The following is a 14,392-nucleotide window of genomic DNA, read 5'->3' on the forward strand; positions in this document are numbered from 1 at the left end:
GAGCTCAGCGGCGAACTGTGCACCGGCAGTTTGTTGCGCCGAGGGTTTAGTGCTCCTCCGCCACAAAACCTAGTTCCGCCTGAACTTCTTCAAAAACAGAGCTTTTTAAAACACATCCGCCTTGGCTCGGACCCCAAACCACGTCTTCAGCTCTAACACTGTCGCCAGAGTGCTTCGGTGTTGTTGTGTTTCTCTCAATGCTTTAACCCTCGATCAGCAAAGTTTTGTTAAGTTCAGAGTCATCCGCGGTGCTGGCTCCGCCGACCGAAGTCTGCTAGAAGTCTGCATCAAATGCAAATGCAGGAGCTGCTGCTGAGAGTCTCCATTCAGGCCTCAGACTGCACAGCAGACCTGACGGAGGCCGGAACGAGCAGCTGGCCAAATGTGCTGCTTTAAATTATTGCGCAATTCCTGCTGATAAACCTGCATGCGGCTGTGACTAAATAAGCTGTCACAATCACACATATCGCTTGATTTAGTGATGTAACACCTGGGACAGTTTATTGCATTTGAGTTAGTGGTGGAGGAAGTATTCGGGAACTTTACTTAAGTAAAAGCACCAATGCAGCAATCTGAAAATACTCCATAGTTAAAGTCCTGGATGAAAAAAAAAATCCCACATAAGTGAATTTACATAAGGATTAAAACCAAATGTAAGTAATGTATTCAAGTAAAAGTGCAGTTTGGTCCCACAGCATGATGTATTATTTATATTATTATTATATATCATCATTGTGTAAGCGGCATTTTAACGCTGTCGCTGCTGGTGGAATTAATTTGAACTACTTTATATGCAGCAGATACATCTGAAGGGTTACTAGCAGAGGAAAGGAGTAAAAATAAAGTTCTGATATACAAATCTGTTTTCAATTGTTTTACTTTTTTCTTTTTCTTTTTAAATAAAACCACGTGAATAGTTCAGAGGGAAAGAAATCACTATCTGATGGTGCTGTTAACATCTCAGACATCAGAAATGTGACTGCTGTTTGGAAGACGTCAGGTGCCAAAAAGGTTGGAAACCAGATTTAATCTTAAACAGTTGTATTTTAATAGTGTGTTACATTATCCATTGTGTCAAATCTTCATCTTATAAGTCACTAAAGCTGTCAAATAGATGTGGTCGAGTAGAAAGTACAATATGTCCCTGTGAAGTGCAATGGGGGGGGGGAGTATCATAAAATGGAATAAAGTAAAGTACATGTACCTCAAAGTGTACTTTAGATGTACGTCGTTACTTCCCACCACTGATATGCGCTCAGAAAGGTCAATGGTGTTTATATTTTTGCAGACTATATAAGATATAGTGTTATGGTCTGGATTTGTTTATACTGAGAAAAAAAACCTACAGTTCCACATACAAACATGCTTTATTTATTCTTTGCGAGTCGTCTTGAAAACCTCCCGAATGAGTCAGTTTCAGTTTATCTATGTAACATAATTATAGTCCAGAGAGGGTTGTGATGATCTTCTTTCCCTCCACATGGTAATAAAGTTTAGGTTTTCAACATGTGTGAAAAGACACATATTCTTAATCGCTCATCCCCACTGGCAGTCGCCTGACTGCTCTTACATAATAATGCATTCCTGTGTGTGTTTGTTGAATAAAGACTTGAGGTTTGACATTCAGCATCTCCCGCACAAGACTTTGCGGTAATTGCTCAGTGGGTTGTTTGTCTCCATAACGGAGGAGCTGCTGTAAGATGGATGGCGATACAAGTCACGCACGCACTCAGAAGATGATCCACCAACTTGCCTCGGCTTGTGAAGAGGTACAAACTCGGGACGGCCACTCAACAAGGTGGCAGCTTGGCTAACCCCCCCCCCGAATCACAACTTTAGCTTCGGGATATGCATGTGCGCACACATTTACACCCCCCCCCCCCCTCAGACACTCATTAGTTCACATACACACACACACACACACACACACACACGGTGTCAAAGAGTCAAGTGGCAGATGCACAATAGGCTGTGAAGTGGTGCCGAGCTCGCGGAGAGAGAGAGAGTGATAGTGGGACAGTCGAGGGTGTGACGCTGCCTTTGTTCTCTTCAAAAGAAGAACTTTACTGTGTTCAAGGGCGCTTTTCCAAACTTGCAAGCGCTGGAAAGAGCTGTGAAAGTTGTGACTGCTCTGCACGAAGAAGCTCGGGCCCTTGAGCGGGTTTCAATTCATGAATTGGTTTTTGAAGTAGAGTGACCACTGAAGAAGAATAACTTTTGGTGTGCAAATGAACACATATTGGGATGGTAATGGTGGTTAAGTGCAAACCTTTTAGTCAGTGCCTCCACTGACAATTCACAGTTATACAAGAATAGTAGCATTGACTTGTGGTTGCCATTTCGGTATGTGTGTGCAGGCACATTGACCTGCGTCCAGCCGTCCCCCTCTCCGAGCACAGTGTGTGGTTTGTGCTAAAAATACAGCTGGCTTTAGGCTCAGCAGGACAGACCCCTCTCCTTTTATCTATTTTGGTCACGCAGCAGTGTATATATTTTTCTTACATCTGCTAAAGGCATGTCATAGCTGTAGGCAGAGTTGAAAGATCTTCAGGAAAACAGATTTACAGCTTCTTTTTTTTTTTTATCACTTACGTCACAAAATGAATAAAAGAAAAAAACATGCTTTTTTTTTTTAACCAGTTCCATCAAACAGTAACTGTGAAATGATGGTTTGACTCAGAGGACGTTTTATGTGCAGGTTTTTTTTTTTGCACCAGCTATCAACAACTCCTTGTCTGTAGTAACAATCAAGACTACAGCTGTAAAACACACCACTCTCTCCCTCTCTGGTGTGTTGGCAGGCCGGACAAGAGGGCTGGAGGAGTGTGCTGCCATGTGTCACATGCTGAGGCCCCGAGGCCCTCTCGACACCTGTTTACGCCCCCGGGGACAGGACCGGCCAAGACAGCTGGTTTGTTTTGGAGAAGTGTAGAGCGAGACCGGGCGGATATGGGGGTGCAGGGTGGGGGATGGGATTACAGATGGGCCACAGTAGACGGGAGGGCATAGGACATGGTGTTCGGGTGTGTGTGTGGGTGTGTGTGTGTGGGGGGGGGGAGGCTTCTGTGAGAAGAATTACTGAGCACAAAAGGCACGTCAGCAGCACTGAATGGGCAGTGACCACGTACGATCCGATGGATGATAATGACATTGTGCTGGCTGCAACCTCAGGGGAGTTAGTGCAGAGTGTGTGTGTGTGTGTGTGTGTGTGTGTGTGTGTGTGTGTGTGTGTGTGTGTGTGTGTGTGTGTGTGTGTGTGTGTGTGTGTGTGTGTGTGTGTGTGGGTTGTGTGTGATGTCAGCTGGTGTCCCAATGGTCACAAAGAATAGAAACTGGGGGTCTCTGGATGGATGTGATAAGGAAACAGATGACCAATGTCTGGCCATCTTATAGAAGAAATTAGATTGCTGAACATAACAGTTTTAGACTTCTCTTCATCATGAACAAATAGTTTACTGTATTGTAAGTGTGTAAAAAAAAACACTCAAATTGATCCCCTTTTCACCCCGAAGGTTTCCATTAAGTAGCTTCAAAATTAGATTGGAAAATATTTCTATTGTTTACATCGCATTTAACCCTTACGTCACACTTATATTTTGTGAAATTCAATTGAAAAATTGAATTTAATGTTATATTGAATACCAATAAATGCAAAACAGAAACTGTAGAATTTATGGGCATTATTTTCTACACATTTAATCGTGACATACATTATTTGGTGTGTGTGAAAAGTTCAGGATTTTGGAGTATGATACAGAGTTTTGTATTTGACAATGATTGATATGAAGATATACAAAGATCCACAGGGAAAAGAAGTCATGCCATCACAAAAAAATACATAATTATAACTTAGAAGTAAATGCCGATTCAAATATTTTTTTTGTAAAAGCACAGAAGTATCACTGGAAAAATGTTCTTAACGTATCAAAAGTGAAAGTACCCATGATGCAGCTGAGTGACTTCTGCCAGTGTTACATTAGCAGTATTTTAGGGTTAAAGCTGTTTAACGTATAAAATATTACACGTTTAGTCTATAAAAAGGCAATCCTTAAAATAACCATAAAAAAATAGCAAACAAATCAACTTAATGGAGTTAAATATTTCACCTGGAAATGTAACAGGTACAACAAAACTGTACTTAAGACCAGTTCTTCTTATCTCACCATCTATTTAAACTATGCTAAGTATAAGATTCAAAATGTCACAAATGTCTTTCCTGTCAGATTTGAAAATCGATCAAGTAACAAAGCCAAGACCTTTGTTTGTGAAAACCTTGTTTGGTGTATACAGCATGGGTGTGATTGCCTGCACGCTTTTCTTTGTGTGGGTTTGACCTACACTTGTTTAGAAGTGAACAGAGCTCGGGGGCAAACTGCTCACGACCATATAAAAGTGTTTCTCGCTGATCTCCTTGGCAAAAACAGAACACCTTGTTTTCTCGGAGAAAGCCATCAATCGCTCAACAGCTCCTGACAGTTCCTCCAGCGACGACGGCGGAGCACATGGCGTACCAGAGGCTCAACATCATAACCGTCCTACACACTCACACACATAAAACGCACCCTAAACATGCAGCCGGCTCCTCCTTCCTCACTCTACAGATGACAGTTTGTCTTCCCTCCTCGCTCTTTCACTTTTGTTTGCACTCCCCTCACAAACACGACTTTTTTTTTCACATCAAACCAGAGCTGTATTTCTGTAAATGACTTTGTATGTTACCTTTGTTTATATCACATAATCCACTTAAGTAGAGGAAGCAATTCTCAGTTCAAGGCCTCGGTGACAAATCTTTTGAAACCTCAGGCCGTTGCACAACTCTGTGCTATGAACAACAGGAAGAAGAGCTGTTTTTCCTCTCAGTATAATTGCTTGTCACTCAGCAAAATCCTCGCAGGCAGCCTGCAGAAGTGCAAACCACCAACAAAGCTCAGCTTTTTGTGAACATCACACACCGGAATCTGTGGACATACAAACTTCTAAATTGAGTTTGTCTTTTTTTTTCTTCTTTTTCTTCATTGTTATAGAGGCAGTTTTATTACAATGAGCTGGGGAACACAGAATAACCACACAACCTTTCATCTTATATAACAAACCAAAAAGCAGACCATAAAAAAACTACTTTTCTTACTTAAAAATGGAAGAATTAGCGTTTGGTTTGTCAACTGATCATATCAGAAAATACAAAGATGTTTTACTTGATGTGCACCAACAATACTGACAAATCTTGAACCTAATCGGATCACATTAATAACGAGTTGTGTCGTCTTTGTTTTACATCCCGGCTTGTTCCAAAGTTATGTTTTGAATTTTGAGTGCGAGCAACTGTTTAATTTACGATGCAATTACTTTTAACAAGACAACAGCTTCGTGGGAGGAACAAATCCTCCGATATGTTTGGACAATGGCGCTAAAATCAGGAGCCCGACTGTGTTTCCCACTCACGCGTTCATCTGTTTGAGTGTGTGATCGTCGCAGTGGACTCAAAGGATGCTTTCAGGACCGATAAATGCAAATAAAGAGATAGCAAATGTGTATACGGTGAATTTATTTTTGAACAACAGGACAGAATTAAAACTAAAATGTAAAGTTAAAAGAGGACTTGTGCTTTGCCATCATTTTTAGTGATATAAACTGTGTTCATGTTTATGTGTGAATAATGTATTACTCATGTTGTGGAGACATACATCTATTTAAACAGTCACATTGTGAGACCCAGCTCTATCTTGGTTTCGGGTTAGTTCAGTCATGAAGGATAGGATTATGTCTCCAGGTATTATATAAATCATTGTAATGTCCAACTGTGTGTCTGCATTTACAGGAGGGGACAGGCAAGTTCATTTCACACTCCTGCTTGTACGCCATCTCAAGGACCTCAAACAAAACAGAAAGCTTCATGGGCAAGATTCTAGAAATTGAGAAATCCTGCCAGTGTTACGTAAAATTATTTTCCATGCTTTTTTCTTCAGTCTGTTGATAACTGTTCAGTTTCATTTTTCAACGTGAAGATCCAAATACGGTCTCAATATATGTGGTGTTATTCCCAGGAAAAGGAGCAGGAACTTCAGAGTCATCGTGACCAGAGTAAATGTCCTTGTTTCTGAAGTAAGGGTTGAGATGGTGACCTTCTGTGAGTGCTGCAGCCCACAAACGGAAATGGGTCGGTGTCCTGTTGTAACAGACCAGTACAACAGTCATATGCTTGTTGCTCATCAACAGTGTGTGAATCTGCTGATGCGACTTCTCCCTGATACCGTATGGACCCACATGATTGGATCCAACACGTGAGTCACACTTCAGGTAGGTCTTTTCTCTTCCCTTATATAGTCGTCGTGATCTTAATCTTTGCAGCCGCAGTGAAAATTTGACTTCCGGTTTGCCTCCACTTGAGCTGTGACTCACCACATGAAGTGACAATCCTGTAGTGATAACCTGTTGTTCCCACTATGACTGATTATAAAAATACAAGCTTGTGCTGCAGTGCGGTCTGAGGCAGCGCTGCCATGACTTACTTCTGAGTCATGAGTCACTATAAATGGCTGTTGGTCAATCCCTGTGAGAGCAAATTTCCTGTTGTTAGCATGCCTGCATAATCTCATTGATAGCAGACAGGATATTGAGTTGAGGTCATTCAGTTTGAGACCGTGTGCAAAGGAAAGAAGCGCAGAGCGTTGTGCCACATGGCTGTCATTTGGTATCATTTAACAACACATGCCCTTTCAGAGGACTGTCATTGGATTCCTTTGGGGATAATTCTAAACCTGATAAACGTGAGCATAAACGGCCAGATACTTTTTAAGAATCAGCTGTAAAAAGTGGGTCATCTTGTCTGGAAAATGAGCCTGCTTCATGTACATAGATTTAATTATGGAAAGGCAGTTAACTAACGCTTCCCCCTTGTAACATGTCATCATATTGACAAGTCTGACAAGAGACACATAGGCCCCCTGCACACACTGTAAAACAGTCTGGATATTAGTGGAATCAAATAATCATTTACATTAATTTAGCATACAGTAAACACATACATGAGTTAACTCAACTGAAAATGTCTAATTATTTTCAGACCACAAATCATGAATGACTTTTTTTTCTAACTAAGTATTTTGACTGGAAATATGTAAAGCTTATTAAATTAAGTTTCTAAAGAAACATTATGATCATATAAGCGGACTCCCCTTCATGTACCGTTTAACGGTTCAAACTCTCCAAACAACCCTCAGAAAACATGAAGGGAAGAATACACGATGGAATTTGCTGCAGCTAAATTTAAGTCACTGTTGTCTCTCCTAAAAAAATTAAATCCATCATTTACTAAAAATTCAACTTTTCATTCAGCCTTTTATACTGACTCTGGTAATGAGTCGATCGAACAAGCAATGCTACAACAGAAAGTTGTAGAAACGGTTCCTTATACTTACTAGAAACTGAATATGGATGTGATTTAAAGTTGATCAATCAGAGTAAACAGTTTTTTATTCAACCTTCAGTATTTTCTCAAATTCAGTTAACTTCCCTCAGTTGGTTTAACATTTTCATTCCTCATACGGTGACTTTGAACTAATTATTTGTTTCACTCAGATTACTGAAGGAGGCTAAAATGATTTACAGTGGAGCAGTTTATAACAACTGCTGCATAACAGCATGAATACATCCATCCATCACCAGTTCCTTTCACTAATGATTCTAAATTTATTCCAGCGTAAGGATACTGTTGAGACCTTCACACTGCTCTCATAATAATTATCACTTAAACAGGTGTCACGGACTTAGATGACAGGAGGTGAAGCCTTTATTTTGAAGTACGGCATTACTTTTGCTTTTCTTAATTCTTCAGTTCCCCCCCCCCCAACTAGGTTTATATGAACAGTTACAAATAAAAACCTAAAGAAGCAGAAATAACGTATGTGGAAAGCGAGACTTGTAGCCCAGCAATGGGTAAGTACCATTTAATTTCATAAACATTCAAATAAGCAAACAAACACACTAAAGAAGCATTATCTTTTAATTTAATAAGCAAACTTATAGACATTAGTTTGATGGTTGTTAAAACGGTTGGTGCTTGAATGAATCCTACAATAATGTCATTTTTACATCAAAATCAGGATAAAAAAATGATGTAACATCCCCCATATCCTGTTAATCATGAACTACACTCAAATAAACAAGTCATTCAAAGACAACTTCTGAATTTCTGGAATACTTCAAGTTATTTCAAATTATTGCTTCCTTTTATTGCGGTAATTAGTTTTTCCTGATCATGCATGTCTTTTTGCATCATCATCTTTTTTTTCACATTCAGGATTTCAGCTACTCCAAGGATATAAACACGTAACCATGCATACTTCAGTCAGACTTAAACTCTTTTTTATACTCAAGTTTGTTGTTTTTTTGACATCTAAAAGCCAATAAAAGCAAAAAGACAAAAAAAAGTATGAAAACATCTACAGTGCATCGATTTGGGTTGTGAAAAATTTTAAATGCAATGATTTATCGCCACATAAAAGTGTTTGATAAAGGAAAAATCTGATTATTCCAGCAGTAAAAAAAAAATAAATCACTGGTTTCCAGTGTTCAACTGGCTGTGAACATGTGGAATATTGTAATGTCTTTCATCCCCTAAAAAGAAAGGGGGGAAAAAAAAACTGTTAAATTGCGCCACCCAGGGGTAGCTTTGCTTTATTACAAGCATTCCCAGTTCTAAAACTATTCGTTTCCCTGTAGCTAAAACAGAGGAGCAGTTTTACCAAACAAAATTAAATCTACCATCAACACTATCTTACAAATAATTAAACTTTATCAAATCTACTTATCAAAATATTTATCATGTTTTTTCTGACGAAGAAGAACCACCATGATGAACTGTTACCCATAACAAACCATGTTCAGTGAATTATGCCTAAAATCAAACCACTCTGTGGGATTTCTACGATCCTGTCCGCTGCACATCATACTTTACAGAACACAAAAGTGGATTAGATCGAGTAAAATTCCTATTTGGACGATAATTGCACATTATATCTCGTATACTAGTCTTCCATTTGCATTTATATGACAACAAAAACCCCTCAATCTCAGATAACATATGCATAGAAGATCGAGCATTTGGTCACAGACCATTGCTTTTCTTTGTGGCTGATATAATTTCTCATTCTCCTAAGCCCCATTCACACACCCCTCGACGATATGCAAATAATGTCCCTGGGCTACCATTGTATCGCTGCACTTGAACAATGTGAGTGAGAGGAACACTTTTGTTGTTGCAGTTGTTATCAGATTCCATGAGCTTTTAAAAATGGCTGCATTTGATCATAATATGGGGGCACAAACAAAGACTGCCTAATGAGGGTCGGGTATTATGAACAACATGGAAATGAGATATTCACATTTGTACAGCTCACCTCAATTTATTCCATCTCTTTTCTATTCTGCAGTGACATTTGGTCATTTTCAGATAGAGAGACAGAACACGAGTATTAACTGAATCAAATCATCTTTCCATAGACGGCAGAATAAAGACAGACCATCTGAAGAATATTTCACACCAGCAAAGATCATATAACGTATTCTCACTATGTAAACATTCATCTTCTTTAATTACAACACCTGAGTTCATTGGTTTGGGGAGCTGTAAAACTGTTCTCGCAATCCTTATTGGCTTGCGACCTCTTAAAATGAAGAATAGTCTACCTCATCCAAAACTACTGCCTCTTTCGTAATTCTTAGAGCAACTTGTTTAGTGCCAAAGCATGTAATACTCCAGCCAGTCCACTAGAGGGCAGCCTGCCGGGGTCATGACTTCGCCTCGACGCTTAGAAACAGCTGCGTTCACGAAACCCCTAATTTTTCATTTTTAACTTTCGACACGTACTGCAGCCGCCCTTACAAAGTGTGTACTGTTGCATGTACTGTGCATACAATTGGGACATACTACTTCATCACAAAAATGTGCCTTGAACTTTGACCCCCCTTGGTCGTATCAATTGCGATCCGTAGCACAACATTTCAGGTAAAGAGAAAAGGGACGTAATTTGGACCGAGTGCAACGCGTTACACTTCTTTTTTTAATGCCTCTTCTTCCTTTTTTGCGAATTGCAACCCAGCGGAGGATTCGTACCAACAACTCTCTCGGCAGCACAGTCCAAGTGACGCGTCTTTCACTGCGCAGAGGATTGTGGGTCAAAACAGCCAGAAAAGCATGCTGGCTTGAATACTGCAAAATACGATCAGATTTAGTAAGACATATGGACATCCTGCATTTCACATAGTGTAAATGGCATACTGAAGAGCATGACCTGTGTCGTGTGACGTGTCTACTTTTCACGCAGAGGCTAAGATAACTATCCCACTGGCAAGCTGCCTTCTAGTGGACTGACGGTGGTTAAGATTAAAGATCCCCTCAAGACATATTTTAAGGTTTATAAATTAGAATTTAAAAAAAAAAACATACTTTGAATAATACTTTGTGTCTGATATGTTTTTTCTGCAGAATAAATTCCAATTATCTTATATCTTACTCAATAAAACATCCAGAATCTACGATTTATAAAGTTTAACAGCAGGACACAACATGTCCCATATTTCACTGTAAAGTCTATTTTAAATGCACTGGAGGTTTAACTTTTTCCTGCTCATTACTCCTCCGTGACTGGGAAAAAAAAGAAGAAAGTCTCATAACTTGTTACACTTGTGCCACATGATGGCAGCAAAAACCTACTGAGCCGACAGTAAAACTCTGAAACTCCACTGAACTAAGTCCATTTGTGAGTGAAACCACCACACAAGAAACGAAGACAATCATTTCACCCAAAGCTTAAATTCTGATGTCATTTATATCAATTTTATAAACACTCATGATTAGTATTGATGCTGATTTGCCTCAGAAATCGACATCAAGTGTTAAAACCCAACTAGCAGTGCGTGTATGTGTGTGTGTGTGTGTGTGTGTGTGTGTGTGTGTGTGTGTGTGTGTGTGTGTGTGTGTGTGTGTGTGTGTGTGTGTGTGCGTGTGTGTGTGCGTGTGTGTTTGCATGCTTGTGATAGCACTCTTGGTGGATTATTGCGTTTCCAAGTCGTCCGTTGGAGCCAGACAGTCTCCGCCTGCCACTCAATGTGTTTTATCTCCTATATGTGGAGCAGCAGGAAGAATCAGATGCTTTGTTTCTGCCATAATATCATTTTCAGTGTCAGGCCGTGTTGTTTGAATAATGTTAAAACATAATCAGATCTATTAGAAGAATAATTGTATTATTTTATCTTAAGTTATGTAAGAGGATGGCGTTGTCATATTTCAAATGTATTGTCAGTCATGTCTTCACCGTGTTGCAACTGGTCCCTCATAAAAAATAAAAAAAATCCCGTTTTAGAAGCTATTTACAAGGAAGCCAAGATTTATAAAAACATGACATGATCATGTCAGTTTTTTTTGTCTCTGGCTCCGACTTGAGAAGGTGTGGTGGTAACGGACTAACTCGAACAGTTTTAGGCCATATGTCTCTGCCAGATAGCTGCATCAGATAAAACAACTTCTGCAGCCAGAAATTATTTGAGGAGATGCCACATACACTTGCACAACAAAAGCTTATTTATGTAACTTTTAAATAGAAGAATAGGGTTGTAATTCAGCACTCACACGGTGATCTCACCTGAAAGCTACAAGCTGGAAATTTATTCATAATATCGGGCAGTGAATTTCACTTTTATGTTCATATAAAATATGTATGACAGAATAAACCTAAACGTTCAATAGCAATGAGTGACCACCGGACCCAATCTTTAATCTATCTGAAAATCAATCACAAACCAGACAACCGGAGGAATCAGTCAATTTTCTTGAGATAGATGTTTGCACAAAGCGTTTCCACTGTATTAATGTATGCAAAAGCCTATTTTACAGCTGTATTGTTATTTAGCTAACTTCAGTATATGCTGTATGGTCTTTGTGAACATGTTACTGTCTTCATGGGCCGCGTTGTATTCTTTTTCGAGGGACGTTTATTTACCCGTTTTCCATCACATTTTTATTTCCCTGGATTAAGACCCTCATTCTGTCTGTGATACTGACATACAAGCAGATAACTAGTCATTTGATACAACACAACTGGATCTGTGCTTGTGTAGTGTGAGTGACATACAATCACAGTTACGACTTAGGAGACACGCTATTTTAAATGCCTGCCATCAGTTTTCCAGCACACGCTGATTATTGTAATTCACATCTCAACAAATGGATTTCCTCACTGTTTCTTTCAGTCCATAGCTGCCTTAAAGATCGGAAAAAAGACAGTCAATAAATCAAAGCTGTTGCACTAAATTTATCAGAGCATGCGTGTCTGGGTATGTTAACAAAAAAAATGTAAGAAATTAAAACTTCTAATTATTCTTGCGCTTGAATTTTTCAGTCTGAACATGCAAACAGCAGAAGTAATGGAAGTCTGTGGAAAATTCCTGAGAAAAACCAATAAGATTCGTCAGATTCTTTTCGTACAGACAGAACGCATGCAGTGCGTAGATAAAGAATAACTGGCATGTAATATCTGTCATGTGGACAGTATCTCATTATTCGTAAGGTGCAATGCAAACCCCCAGTGCAGCGTTACGCCAAACATTTCTGTGGTTTTGCTCTTTATTTCTGTAAAATGTGACCCAGGTTTTGAGGATGTCTTGATTTTCAGGACTTTCCAGCATACCAAAAATGACAATGTAAGAACAAAACACAGAGCGAAGAGACACAGAGAGGGAGAAAGAAATCTGAATTTAATGCAGCAGCCAAGGCCAGCAGCACTGCAGGGCATGTGTTGACAACTCCTTCAGTTATCTTAAGAACATCAGTAGTCGTGGTAATGTTGCCTTCAGGGCTCAGGCTAGTACCTGCAACACTAGCTCACTGACAGGCCGACATAGTTTTCTCACCTAAACCTCAGTTTGAATGACAGCTTCATTTAAAAAGCGAGAGAATCCCCATTAATACACTTCAGCAGCGCAGACCTGAACACAGGCGCAGCGACTTTGATTTAAGCCAATGGCTCTCTCGCTGCATCTCTTGTTCAACACCCAAACTCTGCTTTTGAAAGGCTATCTGGTTACTGCTGCAGGAAAACAAGGGATTTGTTTCTCCTTTTGTCAATATGACGAGCTGAAAATGAGTTCTTCAATTTCAAACATGTCGCCCTCATAGCAGCAGTCTACAAAATGTTGCTTTTGTGCCGGGGAGACCAGAACTCTCAGTTCCAGCCTTTTATTTTTGTTTTTAACACCTTGCTTGAGACAAAGGGTGAGAGATGAAAAATGGCTGTATACCTCTGACTGGTTCAAGAGGAGGTCAGACAATGAGGCTTTGTGGCTTTAGCTCGCCGCCACGGTTCAATAAAACGCTTTGATACGAGAGATAATGTCCATGTGTGTCAAAGAGAGGCAGAAAAGAAGAAAGGAAAAGAGATGAAAGAGTCACGTTTAATGTCTCCAACAGTTTGAGGCTGTCTGATGAAGGAGGGCACTTTTTATGTTGAAGTACATTTTTGGTCTTGTTCACAAATGATGCCGATACCACAGATTGCAAATGTCATGCGAATAGCCAGTTGAGAGCATTAAACATAATAATTATACTTACAATGATTAAAGGCTTCAGGGCTGGTCCATTACTTTATGTATAATTAATCATTTTTTAATGCTTTTATGAGAATGTAAGCCAACTGTGGACAATCTAAAAATACAAAAATAAAAACAGTTCAACAACATTTAGTTAATGACAATTCAGTTATATTCTATTGAAAATATAAAAATGAGAAATCCTCCATTTAATTCAGTCAGCTTGTAGTGAAGTGCAGATAATGCAGCAAACATTGTGGAACAGTTTAAAACTTATTGATATTTATGCAGGTTTTCTATGCAAGCTGAAGAGCACACAACATGTTTTACAGTACAAAAGCCTTTATCATGTCAGTGCTTTGTGTTGTGGCTCTAAATGGCATTGACGGTCTGTTGGTTGGTTTCACAGCTTTGGTCCAGACTAACAATTTTTGACAACTCAATGAGCAGCTACAAAAGTACTGTATTGAAATTCATGGTCCCCAGATGATGGATCCTAATTACACTGATGATAACGTTGATGAGTTTTCATTTGGCAGCACCAGGAAGTTAATATTTGTCGTTTTGGGTGAAATGTAGTATTTGTACCGTTAGATTTGATAGATACCGTCATGTCTTGATCAAGATGTAATATAATTTGTATTATTAAACATTATTCCGGGCTAAACATCAGAACGTTAGCATGCAAACATCAATGTTTAGCTCAAATTGAGCAAATAGGCAAAAGGCCTGACAAAGCCAATAGCATGGCGTGGTTGTCCATTAGATATCTTTTCTATTTAAACACCACTGCCGCTGTTACCTTAAA

Source organism: Brachyistius frenatus, unplaced genomic scaffold (assembly GCF_029030835.1).
Source record: "Brachyistius frenatus isolate BFR_SWC_R1_liver_20210118 unplaced genomic scaffold, ASM2903083v1 Contig_58, whole genome shotgun sequence".
Lineage (NCBI taxonomy): Eukaryota > Metazoa > Chordata > Actinopteri > Embiotocidae > Brachyistius > Brachyistius frenatus.